At 33.7% G+C, this 18,716-nt stretch overlaps 1 protein-coding gene across 3 annotated transcripts in view; it reads left to right on the top strand.

The window, feature by feature from the left end:
* LOC145277584 (uncharacterized) overlaps positions 1 to 18,716 on the top strand; it is a 121,999-nt gene that overhangs the window by 29,799 nt on the left and 73,484 nt on the right. The window contains exon 1 of one of the 3 annotated variants that reach the window (XM_080129093.1): positions 11,189 to 11,307. The exons of the other annotated variants lie outside the window; for them this stretch is intronic. The gene's annotated coding sequence lies outside the window, so the exon portion shown is untranslated. Of the gene's footprint in view, positions 1 to 11,188; positions 11,308 to 18,716 lie in introns of those variants that run through there. 3 annotated transcript variants of the gene reach the window in all.

The following is an 18,716-nucleotide window of genomic DNA, read 5'->3' as shown; positions in this document are numbered from 1 at the left end:
TTATAATACCCTACCATTAAGCCAAGCTTACAAACTAATTTATGAATGAAATAATTCCATAGGTTTGGAATATTCAGATTGTATAGATCTATAGTTCTTGCTTGAAAAATCTTACAGTTTAGAAATTATTGTTTGTAAGGAGATTAATGGATTTAGTTTAAGGTTAAAGAGCTAACATTGGCATTAATGCTCGACTAATAAATGTTGTAAATTATAATTTTCAAAAATTTAACTTCCTTTATACGCTCTATCTCGAATATTGAGCATTTTAATCAGTATAGGATTTTCCTATATTAGTATTAATGCTTATATGTCCGCTTTAAGATCTATCTATATATATATATATATACTCCTATAAATTCGTTTTTCTTTTATGTGTATTGATATTCATGTTAAACCCCCTCTTTTCTATTTATTTAAACAGAAAATACAGTGTTCTTATATATGGCTTGTGGAACTGCATTCACTAGCAAAAGATCTAGCTTATTTGCATATTCTTTTCAAAATTAATTTTAATTAATTCCCTATTAGTGTCTTCGGTTTTTTAATGAGATTATCATCTTTAGTTCACTATTATGTGTAATTATATTCATGCAGATATTCTACATGATTTATACTTGCATAATATTTGCGTAAAATTTTTATAGTAAACACAAAATTGTTTCCATATATATTTATGTATACGTATATATGTTTGTTGTACAAATTTTGCCTACCAAACTCTTCCAAGAGTTTTTGGTCTACAAACATGAAAATTCATATATAAGGTATTTGAATTTATGGAAAACTTTATATTTTGGTTTTAGACCGGAAAAAATGGTGCAAAAGTGTGAAAATAAAAAAAAAAATGAAATTTGCCAGGTGAAGATCGAACGCCGGCATTACGAAAGCATAATGTAGTTGCTATTGGGTCATGTTTTAATTTTTAGCCTTGCAGTAAACATGTTTTCATAGACCAGTCATTTACGACAGGGCAAAATAAATCGTGAGCTGAACGTTTTGGTTTCGATTCTCGGTGGTGGCGCAGGAGTCTTTTTTTTATACTTTTTAAATCATTACTATGTATTGCATCCAATCTATCTATATATCTATAAAAGTGAAAATGCCTGTCTGTCTTTTCTCTATGGTAGTTAAGGAAGACTATTATACAGAAAGACATTACTTTACATATTCACACTTTTTAATATATACATATGCACATAACCTTATGAACAATACATAGCGCCGAGCAAAGCCGGGCGGAACAACTAGTATATCTATAAAAGTGAACGTGTCTCTGCGTGTGTCTGTCTGTGTGTCTGTGTACATTTCCCTACGCAATAACTCTGTCAATTTTGAGTCTACAGACTCAAAATTTGATATACAGGGTACTGAGATTTGGGAACATCTATATGATCGGTTTTCCGTAAGTAATTTGACTGTTAAGGGGTCAAAGTTCAACGATTTGATCTTTGAGAACTCTACCAAACTCCTCCGACAATTTTGGGTTTAAACACTTGAAATTTTAGATATAGGTTCCTTGGATACGGCTCTAACATAATAACTTCATTTGAGCACAAAACAATAAATGTTAAGGGGTCATAATAGGGGTCCAAGTTAAAAAAAATTGACTGTTTTTTTTTTTTTTTTTTTTTTGGCTCAGCATACACCTCCAAACACCCGGGCAACGCTGGGCCGAAATGCTAGTCTATCTATATATCTATAAAAGTGAACGTGTCTGTCTGTGTGTCTGTCTGTCTGTGTGTCTGTATGTCTGTCTGTCTGTGTAAATTACCTACGCAATAACTCTGTCAATTTTTAGTCTATAGACTCGAAATTTGAAATACCGGGTACTGAGATTTGGGAAAATAGATGTGACGGGTGTCAACCAGAAATTTGGCTGTTAAGGGGTCAAATTTCAACGATTTGACCTTTAAGAACTCTACCAAACTCCTCCGACAATTTTGGGTCTAGACACTTGAAATTTTAGATATAGGTTCCTTGAACCTGGATCTAACTTAATAAAGTGATTTGAGCCCGAAACAATAAATTTTAAGGGGTCATAATAGGGGTCAAAGTTTTAAAAAATTACACATTTTTTTTTGTTTTTTTGCTTTTTTTGCACAGCATACACCTCCAAACACCCGAGCAACGCCGGGCACCCCTGCTAGTATATCTATAAAAGTGAACGTGTCTGTCTGTCTGTCTGTCTGTGTGTCTGTCTGTCTGTGTACATTTCCCTACGCAATAACTCTGTCAATTTTTAGTCTATAGACTCGAAATTTGAAATACCGGGTACTGAAATTTGGGAAAATAGATGTGACGGGTGTCAGCCAGAAATTTGGCTGTTAAGGGGTCAAATTTCAACGATTTGACCTTTAAGAACTCTACCAAACTCCTCCGACAATTTTGGGTCTAGACACTTGAAATTTTAGATATAGGTTCCTTGAACCTGGATCTAACTTAATAAAGTGATTTGAGCCCGAAACTATAAATTTTAAAGGGGTCATAATAGGGGTCAAATTAAAAAAAAAATTTACTCTTTTTTTTTTTTGCTCAGCATACACCTCCAAACACCCGGGCAACGCCGGGCTGAAATGCTAGTATATCTATAAAAGTGAACGTGTTTGTGTATGTGTCTGTGTGTGTGTCTGTGTACATTTCCCTACGCAATAACTCCGTCAATTTTTAGTCTACAGACTCGACATTTGATATACAGGGTACTGAGATTTGGGAAAATCGATGTGATTGGGTTTCGGCCAGAAACTTCGCTGTTAACGGGTCAAAGTTCAACGATTTAACCTTTGAGAACTCTACCAAACTCCTCCGACAATTTTGGGTCTACACACTTGACATTTTAGATATTGGTTCCTTGGACATGGATCTAACTTAATAACATGATTTGAGCTCAAAACGATAAATATTAAGGTGTCATAAAAGGGGTCAAAGTTTTTAAAAAATTACCGTTTTTTTTCTCATCATACACCTTCAAACAACCGGGCAACGTCGGGCACCTATTGCTAATATCCATATATTTATAAAAGTGAACGTGCCTGTGTGTGTGTGTGTGTGTGTGTGTGTGTGTGTGTGTGTGTGTGTGTGTGTGTGTTTTACATTTTCACCCCATACAAGGCACATTGCCACTTTGGTGTATGAGCATTTCAATATTCAATTTGGCTACCAGTATATATATATATATATATATATATATATATATATATATATATATATATATATATATATATATATATATATACTAGCAATGGGTGCCCGGCGTTGCCCGGGCGTTTGGAGGTGTATGCTAAGTAAAAAGAAAAAAAACGAAACGATAATTTTTTTTAACTTTGACCCCTATTATGACCCCTTAATATTTATTGTTTTGGGTTCAAATCAAGTTATTCAGTTAGATCCATGTCCAAGGAACCTATATCTAAAATGTCAAGTGTGTATACCCAAAATTGTCGGAGGAGTTTGGTAGAGTTCTCAAAGGTCAAATCGTTGAACTTTGACCCTTTAACAGCGAAATTTCTGGCCGAAACCCGATCACATCGATTTTCCCAAACCTCAGTACCTGTATATCCAATGTCGAGTCTGTATACTAAAAATTGACAGAATTATTGCGTAGGGAAATGTACACACACACACACACATACACACACACACACACACGTTCACTTTTATAGATATACTAGCATTTCAGCCCGGCTTTGCCCGGGTGTTTGGAGGTGTATGCTGAGCAAAAAAAAAAAAAAAGAGTAATTTTTTTTTAATTTGACCCCTATTATGACCCCTTAAAATTTATTGTTTCGGGCTCAAATCACTTTATTAAGTTAGATCCAGGTTCAAGGAAATTTCAAGTGTCTAGACCCAAAATTGTCGGAGGAGTTTGGTAGAGTTCTTAAAGGTCAAATCGTTGAAATTTGACCCCTTAACAGCCAAATTTCTGGCTGACACCCGTCACATCTATTTTCCCAAATCTCAGTACCCGGTATTTCAAATTTCGAGTCTATAGACTAAAAATTGACAGAGTTATTGCGTAGGGAAATGTACACAGACAGACAGACAGACAGACAGACAGACAGACAGACAGACAGACAGACAGACAGACAGACACGTTCACTTTTATAGATATATAGATAGATTCCCAAAACCTCTGACATTGATGGAGAGGAGACTAAAACTTGCTGCTATTGTTTCAAATGATCTGAAATCACAGCAAGGGGAGACTTGATTCCAAATATTTCTCATATGTAATATTTCCCCACTTTAGACTTCATACATAAAGTAAATTTCAAAGATTATTTGGTACTGGCGATATTCATAACCGTAACCTATTTCCAAAAGATGGGAGATATAACACATGAGAAATATCGCAACTTATAATCGCAAGTATGTATCTATTTATTTTTTTTTTTTTTGTATTTATTCATATATTTATACATATATATATATATATATATACATTTATGTATACATATATATGTATTTGTACACACACACACGCATATATATATAGAGAGAGAGACATACAGACAGACAGACAGACAGACAGACAGACAGACTGACAGACGGACGGACGGACGGACGGACAGACAATGGAGAGAGAGCGAAAGAGAAGGGAGTAGATAGATAGATAGATAGATAGATAGATAGATAGATAGAAAGACAGACAGACAGACAGACAGACATTGGCCGTGGATTGCCATATCACATTAATAATAAAACAAAATGAACAATTATGTATACGTTAGTTGCATTTATATATTCTCACGCTATAATTAATTCTAAATTATTATCTAATTTTTTAAGCCAGCTAGCATACCTATAGGCCCGTAACATTTCATAAAATTAGAAAACAATGGAGCCATTTAAAAACTAAGTTTATTCGATGCGTTTTGTGTTTGAATTGCAAGTATAACTTTTTTATCCATACATTTAAAATTTAACACAAATTTTAGAATATTCTTAATAATCCGTGAAGATAACACCGTGAGTTAAAGTTTTGCTAAATAGTTTGAAAAAAAAATAGACGTTAAAAATTTAACGTTCTGCATTCAAATGTATACGAATGGAATTTTTTTTTTCTGACCATCGAATTTACTGTGGAACTTTACTGTAACGCATTAGATAACTTCCTTTTAAATGATATTGAAGTATTTGTGTGTGCAAACATCTGCTTTTTTGGTTCGGATTTTTCTGACACCAAGCCGGATCACACACACATTTGTATATATATATATATATATATATATATATATATATATATATATATATATATATATATATATATACTAGCTGTACCCTGCCACGCGTTGCAGTGGCTCAATTTGGTGTAATGGAAAAATTTAATAAAAGAGAAAATGCATGTTTCTTATATTAGTACAGCAATCCACGGCAAAAAGTGAAAAAGAAGGCGAAACTGAAAAAAATAGTATTCTTGCAGAATTTGATCTGGATCCTCGGGAGTTTCTGTCAATCATTCATGTTTTGGACTTGACCAACAATTAGTGGATGAAGCCGAACGTAGCAAAAATGTTGAAACGCTAAATGTTTTTTTTTGTTGTTGTTGTTTTAAAAAATGTGAGTTAGTAATTAATATTTGGTTGATGGTGGGGGGAGATGGGTTACTATACAGAGATTCGAAAAAGTTGTCCAAAAACAAATAAATGAAAGCAAAGGTAAGGTAATTTACGTTTCTACCTAATTGGATAATTGTTTAGTGTTTTTATGTAATGTAAAATGTTTAATTGGCTCAAAAAACAGAAATGGTCGCGGACTGTTGAATACGTTAAGTTTGGGAAAGTAAGTTGAAAACTAAAAACTCTACAAAACAGTGACTGAAACTCACCGAATATATGTTACCATGACATAGGCTGGCATAATCGGTAGGTTTCTGACAGTATTGTATAGTTTTTTTTAGTTTTAACTCACTTTCTCTAACTTAAAGTAATCAGCAGTGTCCACCACCATTTGTAGCTTTCAAATACACCAATAAACACTGTTTTTCGAGCCGACTAAACGTTACATTAAATGAAAAGGGTTTGTATTACTAAACACAGATACAAAGAAGTTGTCAAAAAATAAATATATAACAAATAAATGTTATCAAAGGCAAGAAAGGTAAGTGTTCTACCTAACTGGATAAGATTTTAGTGTTTTTATGTAATGTATAATCGGTTCAAAAACATTCAATATTTATCGGTATATCTGAAAAATACAAATGGCGGCAGACTGCATCGAACATGTTAAGTTTGGGGAAATTTTGGGAAAATGAGTTTAAACTAAAAAAAACTATACAAAATACTGTTAGGAACTCACTCAATATATGTTACCATGACGTAGGCTGGCATATAATCGGTGGTTTTAAACTTTTGCTCGATACAGGTGACGACTTTTAAAAGTCCCTTTTAGTGATTACCTGGTTTGAGGATATTTGTACAACTAAACGGCAAATCTGCTCAAAAAAATCCAGTATTATTTTACTTTAAGGCCCGTTTCACGTTCATATACAACGAAATATTTTATTGTAGATTTCGGTGTGCTAAAAACGAATCTGCAAACCGTTTACGTAGCAAAAAAAAAGTTTTCATGATATTCATGAAATTACTTTTTCGAAAAGTGGGTGATCTCTTTTCAATGTAAATTTAACTTAGAATGAGCACCCACTTTCTGGCCACTTGAGAGAGGGGCATTTTTCTGTTTCTTGGCTAAAAAGTTTTGTTTGATTTCTTTTGCATGGTAATAACCCCTGAACTCTGGGACTATTTTCCATTTAACAGTCGTAGCCTTCGTTTACGCTATGCGTAAGCATAAACGAAAGCTGTTTAGCCAATAAACATGGGAAAAAAATCCCCCCTCTCTCAGGTGGCTAGAAAGTGGGAGCTCATTTTAAGTTAAATTTACATGGAAATGTGATCGCCACTTTTTCGAAAAAGTAATTTCTTCATATCATCAAAACTATTTTTTTGCGACGGAAACGGTTTGCAGATTCGTTTTTAGCATACCAAAATCTACAAAAAAAATGTTGTTATTTATGAATGTGAGACGCACGGCCCTTAATGGAAAATTATATCAAAAATCCGGGGGAAAATAGTTTTCAATAAAAACAGCAAATGAATTCGATAGAAAAAAAATGGATGCTATTTTTTTTCTTTTTTCTGTGTGTTTCTTGGCTAAAAAGTTTTTTGTTTGATTTCTTTTGCCTGGTATTAACCCCTGAACTCTGGGACTATTTTCCATTTCACAGACGTAGCCTTTGTTTATGCTATGCGTGAGCATAAACGAAAAGTGTTAAATATGCATTCGCGTATCAAACTGCCTTGTCAAAAAACCGTTAAGCCAATAAACACGAAAATAAATGCCCCTTCCTCAGGTGGCCAGAAAGTGGGTGCTCATTTTAAGTAAAATTTACATAGAAAAGTGATCACCCACTTTTCGAAAAAAAATTTCTTCAGATCATGAAAACTATTTTGGTACTCCTTGGGCGTTGAGTTCCATGGCGACCAGCAGAATTATTTAACGGTCGTTCCCTTAGTACCCCCCTAGTCAAGGCTAACGCATGCGCACGTAACATTTTTTATTTATTTACTTACGTGGTGGAGTTTCTATACTGATAGGTTTTTTGAAATTTTTTCACTGGATTATTATTGATTGAACACTACACTAACCAGATTATGAAAAAAAATTGAAAAAAAAAATCATTTCAACATTTGAAAAGGGATACTCACTTTTTAGTTACCACGTTCTGGTAAATCGGTCACTTTTTATTTATTTATTTTTTTTTTCTAAATACGGAAGTGTCTTCAGGAGATATAAAATGGTCGCATGTTGACGAAGTAATGTATCGGGAGGCGTACGGGATTAAAAAGTATTGGTAAATTTTTAGATTAGGTCCACCTCCTCAATTTTCTTTTAAATGACGACTTGAAATGGTTTTCGACTATGCTGAATACGAAAATCGCATCGAAATTTTGCAGAAATAAGTAGTTATCAAGATATAAAAAGTTGTATTATGCATTGTAATCTTTGGCGGCCATCTTTTTTACGTGTGTGTATTTGTTTATGGCGCGTGTGCACGTAAAAAGATGGCCGCCGAAGAATACAATGCATAATACAACTATTTATTTCCGCAAAATTTCAATGCGATTTGCGTGTTCAGCATACTCGGAAACCTATAAATGTCGTCATTGAAAGGAAAATTGTGGAGGTGGACCTAATCTAAAAAAATACCAAATTATTAAACATTTCTCAAACCAGCATGTTAGTGAAATTTATAATACTTTAAAAAAATTAAAAAGAAACAAAACAAAAGTTTTGAAAAAAAAACTCACCTTTCACAAAAACAATTTTTAAAAAAACACAAACTAAGTAAAAAAAAAAAATAATTAAAAAAACTCGAAACTTTATTTTCATAAAAACAATAAAAATGTCCTGTTCAATCTATTTTTTTTTCTTTGAGAAACAAATATATTTCTGACTTACAAATGCGGTAGAGACTCATTATTTTTACTTTCTATGGTTTTGATATACCGCGTTTTTATTGCTTACAAAATAGGTGACTGATTTATCAGAATGTTGTAACTAAAAAGTGAGCACCACTTTCAAATGTCGAAATAATGATTTCTTTTTTACATTTTTTTTTTTAATAATCTGTTTAATTAGTGTCCAATCAATAATAATCCAGTGAAAAAAATTCCATAAACCTATAAGTATAGAAATTAAGCATGGGAGTGATGGTTGTACAACGTCGCCTTTCGCACTTTTACAAACATTATTTACGTTAACTCTTTTCATAAATAATTTTTTAAAAAAAGTAACTAAACCATTTATTGATAATTTGTCACGTGTACAAACATTTATTTATTTACGTAGGCCTAACTCCTTTCATGAATAAGAAAAGTTTTACTCTTTAAGAATAATAAAAGGAAAAAATTTATAAAAGGACTTACTTCTTTTCATGAAGGCCAGAGGAATAGTTGGCCGAAAAGTCGTGAAACAACAACTAATAAAGATGTGAATAATAGTCTGCAATAAATAAAAATGGTGCTAATGCAGAGAGCGATCCGCGCTATTTTTTAAATCATATTTCCACGTTTAAATAACGTTTTACGATATGTTTTTTTTATTTATTCAATTGTAAGGTTAAAGTACAGAATAGGTACAAAATATCCTTCTCTCCCCATGTTAAGAATGACTTTTTAAATAATAACATTATTTCAGCGCGGATCACTATCTGCATGAGTAATCTTATATCGAAAAACAAAAAAAAAACTCAAAAAGCAAGTGACAAACTTTTTTTTTTTGGCCTTATATAATAAAGAAAAGATGTGTAAATTAAAAAAATTTGGAAGATAAACAAATGAAATATGTTTTTTTTTTTTTTACTTATCGAGTTAACAGAAAATGAAATCTTTCGTCAATTCGTGGCTGTGAAATGAATCGAACCGGAAGTTCAGTTTTATCAACAGAACAGATTCGCAGTAACGGTTAAAAAATGTATTTATTTTATTTAATATTTTAATTTTAATAATTCGCGAGGTAAATTTATTTTAATAACATAAAAACATACCTTGACTCTAAAAATGGGTTGTCTGAAAATTTCAAATAAATAGGTAACTAGAAATATGGTTTTATTTGTTTAGAACGAACCAACTTTACATTTTTATATATATAGATATACACACATTTATATATATATACACATTTATGTATATACACATAAATATATATATATGTATATATACACACATTTATGTATATACGCATTTATATATATATATATATATATATATATATATATATATATATATATATATATATATATACATACATAAACACATTATGTATATATATATTCTCATTTACTAAATCGCCATATACATATATTCAAAACTTACAATATATCTCTATCTACCTCTTCCTTTGTCCGTTTATCTGTCCTCTCTCTCTCTCTCTCTCTATATATATATATATATGTGTGTGTGTGTGTGTGTGTGTGTGTGTGTTCTTGAATCTGAATGTAGTTTCGTACTTCAGATTCTGAAAAAAAAATAGTCAACAAGCGTTTAAATTTGGATATGTTTGCTGCTACTTTTTTCTTTGAAACTACAAACAATAGATTATTGTTTGGAACCACGGAAACTCGCACTTGAAATGAAAAGTTCGAGGGGCGACCACCGCACCGTTAAGTGGTTCTTAAACATTGTTCGGCCAGGAGCTTATTGTATACATTGCGATAGTGAAGATTCCGAACTATGAGATATGTAGAAAATATTTAATTTGCTAATCTATATAAATAAAACAGTAGATGCATTTGTGTAGATTTGTGCAAATATTTAACCGATAAACTCTTAAACTAATGATCACATAACACTGAAATAAACAGGAAATAGTAATAATTCACCAAGGATGGTTATAACAAGTGAAATCTTTGTTTCGATGGATGAGTAACGCGTACAGAATTATATTGGCAAGTTGAAATGCAGACTGTTCAACTCGTCGACATATTTCTATTACTTCTCTAGATGCCTAAATTCATTGAAATGGTTTTATTTTAATCTTTCTTATCGATCTCGCGATAGCTCAAACAGTAGGAAACGCAGCTAGAGCGCTAAATGTTTTGGTTTCGATTTGAACTGATGGCACCTAAATCATTTTTTAACTTTTGAAACAAGTACTATATATATATATATATATATATATATATATATGTATATATATATATATATATATATATATATATATATATATATATATATATATATACGTTCACATACACTTTTTCATGATAAAGCTACAACCCAGATTTAGATGGAATCAAGAAATTGCATCGACAACGGACAACGCCATCAGTGACGTGCTCCGACATAGGCGCGAACCCGAAAGTGTATGTGAACGGGTATATATATATATATATATATATATATATATATATATATATATATATATATATATATAGAGAGAGAGAGAGAGAGAGAGAGAGAGAGAGAGAGAGAGAGAGAGAAAGAATTTGTTTCCGCTACTATTACATAAAATCAATGAAGCATGCGTGACCAATCTTGGTCATCTAGACATGGTTCAGAAACGAATGTCATTATTAACAGAAAATACCACTAAAGAATTAAATGTCTACATTTTATATATGATTAAATTCACTCAATATTTCGATTCACTTGAATATATCCTTAATGAATTACCTCCCTTAGTGTTACACTCGTGAATGCTTATACGTATCTGTTTTGAATCAGAGACATGATACGTATTATTACAGTAGAGATTGATCCTGTCATATAAGCAAGGAGAGAAATAAAGAAAGCGCAAGATCCAGGAGTAAGTAATATATTGTCTTAATAATTTTTTTATAATATCTGTCAACATTTATTCGTATTTATTTATGTAGATTTGTACGCACACACACACACACTCACACACACACACACAAATATATATATATATATATATATATATATATATATATATATATATATATATATATATATATATATATATATATATATATACAAGGATTAAAGTTAAGTTCTGTAGATTAAAATATACATAAAAATATATTCAAGTTAAGAATTTACTATTTGAACCAAGGAATATATGGAGTTCGGAGATTTTCGTATTCTAAATTTATATATATATATGTTTTGATATATATAGTTTTTGATATTTGTATATCCGTATGTGTGTTGTTCTAATCAGTGGGGATATATATAATGCAATTGAATATTGATCTCCGATATGCTGTAATGTCCCGCACCCCCAAAGATTGTGGATGTCTTCTAAACTTCAGCACCAGCGGATCTTTATATCGTCGAAGGTATTTACTATCTCTTATATCCTTGGAAATTAAATGACGGGATCTTTACGCATTCTGAAAGTCACCTCCAATTATGAGTTTGTTTTAAATGCTACGGATCACACTATTATCTCCAATTTTTCCCCCTTGAATTATTATTCGTCGGACCTGGCAGAAATATCCTGGAAATAATTGAACTCATTTCCACGTTGGATTGGCCAGGCTGTATGATATCCTTTATCTATGCCTAAACTAATAATTTTGCTAATTGCATTTCATTTCCTCTGATGATAAGGGTCATTATTGGAAGTCCATGGATCAAGGAAATAAATATAATTCTGTTTCATATACTCCTTGTTTTAAACAATAAACTCTTAATTTGAATATATTTTATGTCTATTTTAATCCACAGAATTTAACTTTGTTCATTAAACTTATATATTGCTCTATTTTTATATATTGAGCTTTACCTTTTTGGCTAGGATCGTCTTGAAAATGTTACCGCACTGTAACATTTAATAAGACAAGAATTTGAATAGTATTGTGGGGTACAAATCACCCCTATTTGAGTACGAATTGGAATCAACCAGTCTTATGAATACCTGTGGTTTCAGAGACTAAATGGAGACATTCCTACCATGTTTAACCGCATGCTACGAACACGTTCATCTTATACCACTTTAGTGCCTCCTGTATTCTTTATGATAAATACATAGTATATTTTATACACTTTACACTAGTTGTGGATTCTTTCATTTGTGACCCCTAGCACGGGTCTACAACAATTAGCTAATCTGTGATTTAACTCATTTCTACAGATTAAAATATACATAAATTGTATGGTTCTACTATGTATGTTTATATATATATATATATATATATATATATATATATATATATATATATATATATATATATATAATATAAATATCACCAGTCTGTTTAAATGTATGTATGTATGTATGTCGCGCAAAAACTCTCAACAGAGGCGACGGATTCTGACAAGATCGGTATCATTTTGAAGTTCGATATCTCGGACGACAAATATCGACAAAATTGGACAGAAACATTAATTCCTTCACCCTAAACTCGGCCGTTTTGTACAAGGAGGGGGTCGATTTTTTTCGCCGACATTTTAACAAGTCATCGTCGCCGTTGGATTGACTTCGGTTAATTTCGACGCTTTTGACCTCCGGTCGCGTTATGGAGACATTGACTAAGACGTCAGGTTTCCTTTCACTTTCTTTTCCGCCTTTGCGTCACGGGTTCTAGCCTGCCTGCATACTACCAGTTTTTTTTAACACCTCTCTTAACCTTGGCTGCCTACTGTTGTTTTGACTCCCTCCCTACGCTACTACCATTTTTCTAACACCTCTCTCCATATTCGCAGGTTCGAGCCTGCCTGCCTATACCCACTTTTTTTCTCTCAACACACGCCTCCAAACACCCGAGGAACAACGGGCACCCAGGCTACTACTATTATATAAAAGTCACTTTGTGTGTGCACGTGTGTGTGAGCTCTTTCCTTATATGTTCCGAAATGGCTGATCCTATCTTTTGCAAATTTAACATAAAGGTAATTTATATGTCTGGAAGTGTTCTTAGATATATTTTGTACAGATAGATAAAAAGAAGAATGTTTACAGAGGAATATATTACGTTACATCGACTAAGGGAAATAATAAAACCTCAGTAAATTATTTTTTTCTTAAAAAGAAATTATTGCCAGCTGGAGACCTAGCTCAACGATAGAGCATTCGACTGCAGATCGAATGATCCCCTGTTCAAGCCAGAATGTACCTCACCATTTTATTTTAATTTTTTTCTTACTAATGAGTTCAATTTACGATAAAAGATGATGCATCATTTAAAATCGCCGCTAATCATTTCTTCGTTTGCATATTTTAAAACTAAACATTAATCAGAAGTAACTTTTCAAGCCCAAATATCAGCGGTCGTTCAAAACGCTTAAACATGATGTTTTAATTTATGCAGATTGCGTATGTATTATTCTAGAATCAACCCCCTATTGATTATTATATATCACGAGGAATAATTTGCCCGGTGGACTAATTCGCAAAAACAATAATAAAATAATAAAAATAATAATGATAATGTCGTTCATCAAATTCCGTCAGTGTTTGTTTACAATTATCAGCTGATATTTGGATCTTAAATATAGTATTTCTTCTTTCATAGATCAAAAAGAATAATTTTTCAGGGAATACTTTTACATAACATCGGCCGGTGTAAGGTAAAATATTCTTCTGTAAAAATTCTTCTTTTTCATCTATAAGAAGAGAAAGACTATTTTTAAGATCGGATTTTTCTCGATTTTCGATACTTATAGGATGAATTTCTGTACAAAACATATCTAAGAACACTGCCAGACGTATAAATTACCTTTGTGTGAAATTTGCAAAAAGATAGGCTCAGCCGTTTCGGAACATGTGGGTATGTGAGGAAGAAACTCACACACACACACACAAAGTGACTTTTATATAATAGTAGAGATAGAATTAGATATAACTAGCATTATAGAAGGTTGTAATATATTTTGTATAGGTTATGCCTATCGTTTTCTTTTATTTATTAACAGTTTGATACTAAATAAAGTGTATTCTATGTAGAGAGTTTGTGGCTACTTTACTCCTACGATTAAACATCTTTTTTACATCGTTATACTTGTAGATTTCTAGTTTCTTACTTAAACATAAGAATCGTCTTATTCGTATTGTCATGAAACTTTTTGCTATAACTTAAATAATACGGTTGATTTAAATATTTATCTGCTTATAGTAATTTAAATATATAGTCTTACTAATATTTACAGATCAAATATTCAACACGCTAATAAGATAAACGCATGTGATTAAAATATGTTTACATTTATATGAATTAGGGATGAACAGATATTTAAAGATAAAATATTAAAACGTGTCTTACTCTTTTTCATCCCAAAACAATATCTTAGTCCATCTTAAGATTTTCAATTCAACTATCGATGATCGTTCGCTATCCAAAAATGTTAAGATAATAATCTACTATATCTGTGTTTTGTGGTAATTAAATGTGATTTTTTTCCGGGTTTTTGCTGTAGTATATATGTTGGCCTTGCAAATTATACTTTTTGCTTTATGTTGCATATAGGAGACAGCTCCCTGTTTTTAATTAGAAGCGAAGTAATTAGGATCGAATATTATTGAAGGAGAACTCTGGAACCGAATGCAGTTATTAAAAGTTAAAATGGATTCCTTTTGTTAGTTAAGATACAGTTCCATGAATGTAGTATATAATCCACTGTAGTGAGGAATGCAGATTAGAAATAACTTATATAACAGAGAATACAGTAAACAAAAAGTTTTGTTCTCTTAATTTAGGTCAGGAGCATGAATAATGGAACAATACAAATAAGGAATTCCACAGAGAAAATCCGGGGCTTGTGTTGCCAGCGCACGTGTTGGAAACATGTGCATGGAATTTACATATTTGACCCGCGTGCTTACGTTTCAAAGAAGCATAGAATTAATAAATATACACTTAAGTTAGACTAAAAGTCAGAGCATGAAGCAGTCCGAGGCAGTCAGTCGGAGGAATCCAAGTGAGTCAGGAAGACTGACAGAAACTCCTTAGAAAGTGAAGGGGGGGGGGTAAGACGTATCAGCGTTAGAAGGCATCTAATTTCAATCATCAGCGGGATGAATAAACGTCTTGTATTTTTTATGTAAGCCTTTTGTCTTTGTATGTCATCAACCGCAAGGTAATGTGTTTTTTCTTCATTGTCTTGTATAAAAACAGCATTGTATTGAAAGCCCCCTTCCAGAGGTTGACTGTATCCCCCTCTTCGATAATACATCTCCCTACTGTTTAAAGAACTGCAATTAACACTTTTGTTCATATTTATCTCTCAGCCCAACTGTCTATAGCTTCTATTATAAATGCGTACCCCGCAACGCAACAGTTATTTTGTTGGGACAATTAAACCATTTTTACAGTACATTTCCTCAGGGTCGTAGAAAAACTGCAGATGAAACGTAATAAAGTATCTCTCCCCCGTCTTACTGTATTTTCCTTCTACTCTCTCTCTCTCTCTCTCTCTCTCTCTCTCTCTCTCTCTCTCTATCTATCTATCTATCTATCTATCTATCTTTACTCTGCTCTGGTGGGTGGGGTCATCGCTTTGTAATATAAGCGAAGGCATGCAACAAACGACGAAAGTATTCCATTAACCCCAATATTAAATTTTAGATGGCTTCTGTCAATTGACAATTGATATATCTTAGACCTTTGAAACTGCTGAGGCGCCAAACTGAACCAAAATGATTGTATCTTTCAGCCCAGAGATTGGATCCTATTCACCACCTGCACCGCATATTTCGAGAAGATCAGACCGCGCCGAGTGTGTACAAGAGAGTGGCAGATGGATGATACAATGACAGTTTGAACTTTACATGACATTTGATTCATTTAACATATGGAGTTTGTTATTCATAGTTAAATGTCTACCAGTTTGGTTCTACGAAAATATTGGTTCATCAGACATTTGTGGTGTAGTTCAAGTAACAGATGTTTCATATTTCGTGTTCTGTAGATATTTCGTTGTTTAAGTTTTTGAGCATTTTCAATTTGATATTTGGGGTAGTTCGTATTCGAATAAACAAGGAAAGAAGAGAGACAATGTAATAATTTTTTCTGAGGAGTCACCATCTATCGAGTCCCGGGGATTATTTGAGGATTCGAGGTTAGCAGGATTGGTTGTTGAACGATGATCGTCGTAACGAGAAGATTCGAAACAATGGGTGGAATGGGCAGAAGATTACTTAGGCAGAATTGATTATTCAAGAGTACCACTCAACAAGTATTTGTTTGTATTAGTCTTGAAGACGACCATGTTGTAGTTGGTTGGGAAGCAGTCTTGTTGTATCTTGTTCCACATGGGCGTTGTTCATGGAAGTGTCCATTTGGTTTTTACTACAGAAAAAGAAAATGAAAAATCATTTATTGCAGTTGTAGTTAGAGGAGTTCTTACTGTGAATGTTGTATAGGGTAAATCAGGGATTGGATCCTTGTTGGTCTCCTACCTTGAACATTACGATACAATAGTGAGAGGCGAGCAACATCGCTTCTGTGTGAAACAGACTTTAGAAACAAGAAGGGATCACCCGCCATTTTCATTAGTTAACCATACCGAGATCTTATTTGGCCCCTGAATACTATGTTATTTTGAATATTTAATCAGGGTTTATTCACAGGAAAAAGTATCCTCATTCCAGGTTGTCCTGACAAACCTTTTTTTTTTTTACACAGTGATCACCACTTATCAAGGCCCGGAAGCCACTCAGGGATAAGGGTTATTGCAAGTACATTACGTTAGTGTGGAGATTTGATGAAATGTTTACTTATGGGGGCGGTTCATTAGGAATTTGTTAACGTTGGACTTGAAGACATCCAAGTTGTAGTCCGGTGGGAAGCAGGCAGACGGAACAGAATTCCACAGGCGTGCAGTTCTAAGAAAGAAGCTTTGTTCATGGAATCTGCGTTTTGATTTAGGCACAGACAAAGAGTGGGGGAAACTTTTGACAGTGGATTCAGCTAGGCAGGTGTTTTTCGTGAAAGATTGGCGAGGGGGGACCAGAGATTGGAGTTCAGACGAGAACCTGCCATGGAAATAACGATAAAACAGGGATAGGCTCGCAACGTCTCTTCTGTGGGAGAGAGGTTGCAGGGTAGAGAAAAGGGCATCCCCCACTAAGCCATGAAGTCTATTTTGTACTCTGTCAAGGCAGGATAGGCTGTCCTTAGCAGCTCCTGCCCAGATATGGCAACAGTATTCCATCCTTGGACGTACTTGACTTTTATATAAATAGAGAATTGCATCAGTAGTGAGATATCTTCTGGAGCGGTAGAAGGATCCCACCATCTTTCCAGTGACCTTGGCAACAGACTTGATGTAAGTGTTCCATTTCAGATCAGGAGTAAAGGTCAAACCCAGAAGCTTGTCAAAACACAGGGCCTCACCCAGATGAGAGCCATCCATCACAATTGATGCCAGCTGGGATCAGAGCGTTGATGATGTAAGGACAGCAGTTTGGTTTTGGATGCATTAAAGGTAACCAGCCACATCTGCCCCCACTGAACCACGCGCTCGAGATCAGAGGAGAGAGAATCAGAGAGAACTTTGTCATTTACAGCCTTTGATGTGTTGCCGTAGATGGTCGTGTCATCGGCATAGATGTCAACGAATGATTTAAGTATGTGTTTAGGGAGGTCATTGATGTAGATCAGGAAGAGAGTTGGGCCCAGGATTGACCCCTGAGGGACTCCAGCATTTATATTGCAGGCCTCCGATTTTTGTCCATCTACCACTACTCTTATGAGCCTATCGGAGAGAAATGATTTAATGATTGAGAAAACATTTCCAGTTATAACGTAGCTGGAAATCTTGTGAAGTAGACCCTTATGCCATACCTTGTCGAAGGCCTTTGATATGTCAAGAGCAATTGCCCTAGAAAGGAAGCCTTTGTCAAGAGATTCACTAATCCTGTGGGATATAACCGTCAGCACATCTGCGGTAGATCTTGCAGAGCGGAAACCATATTGTGTGTCACTAAGAAGGTTATTCCTGCTGAGGTGGTTGACTATTTCTCTATTTAATATGGATTCCAGCAACTTACTCATGACACACAGGAGACTTATAGGTCTGTACTGAGAGGGAGATGACTTATCACCTGAATTCTTAAATACAGGGCAAACTGATGAGGTCTTCCAGGGAGTCGGAAAGCACTTCTCCTTAAGGCAGCGCTTAAATAGTTTCGTAAGTATGGGAGCAAGTTCTGGTTGAAGCTTTTTTAACACTAAAATTGGGATGCCATCAGGGCCAGTTGCTTTACTGGAATCTAGGTTCTTGATTAGCTTGACGACCTCATGCACGGAT

The sequence above is a fragment of the Euprymna scolopes genome, chromosome 6, assembly GCF_053919585.1.
Source record: "Euprymna scolopes isolate OS-2025 chromosome 6, ASM5391958v1, whole genome shotgun sequence".
Lineage (NCBI taxonomy): Eukaryota > Metazoa > Mollusca > Cephalopoda > Sepiida > Sepiolidae > Euprymna > Euprymna scolopes.
The sequence above is the reverse complement of the archived record's forward strand: the minus strand, read 5'-3'. Positions and strand labels throughout refer to the sequence as shown.